Consider the following 445-nt stretch of genomic DNA (forward strand, 5'->3'; position numbering starts at 1 on the left):
CGGGACGTCGGCCCCGGGATAGCGCCGTGGACGGCGTCAGGGGGCGGAAAAGACGCACATGGCGAGTGTGGAACAGCAAATGCAGCCGAGTGTGCGAGCAAGGCAAAAACACCGGAAAACACAGGAAGAAGCGCGGCATACGCGGAAAAAAGGCGAATAAAAGGAACGAGACGGAGAAAACACAAAACAAAACAAAGATGCAGGCAATAGCAGCCATGAAGCGAAAATGAGGGGGCCCGAAGGAGGTGGCGGACACGCAACGTGGGGGGGGGGGGGCAGCCGCACGAGGGGGTACGGGGCTATATATATATGGGTATATATATATAGGGGTATATGTATATATGGCGGACAGACCCACAAAAAAAAAAAAAAAAAAAAAAAAAGGGGTCCGTAAACCCCGGTCAAAAGAAATTGACCAAACATAACCGCCAAAGGCGGGTTGGAA

The 445-nt window shown here is 52.1% G+C and overlaps 1 non-coding gene across 1 annotated transcript, besides 2 other annotated features; it reads right to left on the bottom strand.

Annotated features, from left to right (window-relative positions):
* Positions 1-300: 300 nt before the first annotated feature.
* Positions 301-343: a microsatellite.
* Positions 344-358: 15 nt separating this feature from the next.
* Positions 359-383: a microsatellite.
* On the bottom strand, positions 384-445 carry Tc00.1047053455183.10. Its single transcript, XR_008254598.1, has one exon. It is a non-coding gene; the product is annotated as a spliced leader RNA, 5' partial (transcript).

This window comes from Trypanosoma cruzi (genome assembly GCF_000209065.1).
Source record: "Trypanosoma cruzi strain CL Brener chromosome Unknown tcruzi_1047053455183, whole genome shotgun sequence".
NCBI lineage: Eukaryota > Euglenozoa > Kinetoplastea > Trypanosomatida > Trypanosomatidae > Trypanosoma > Trypanosoma cruzi.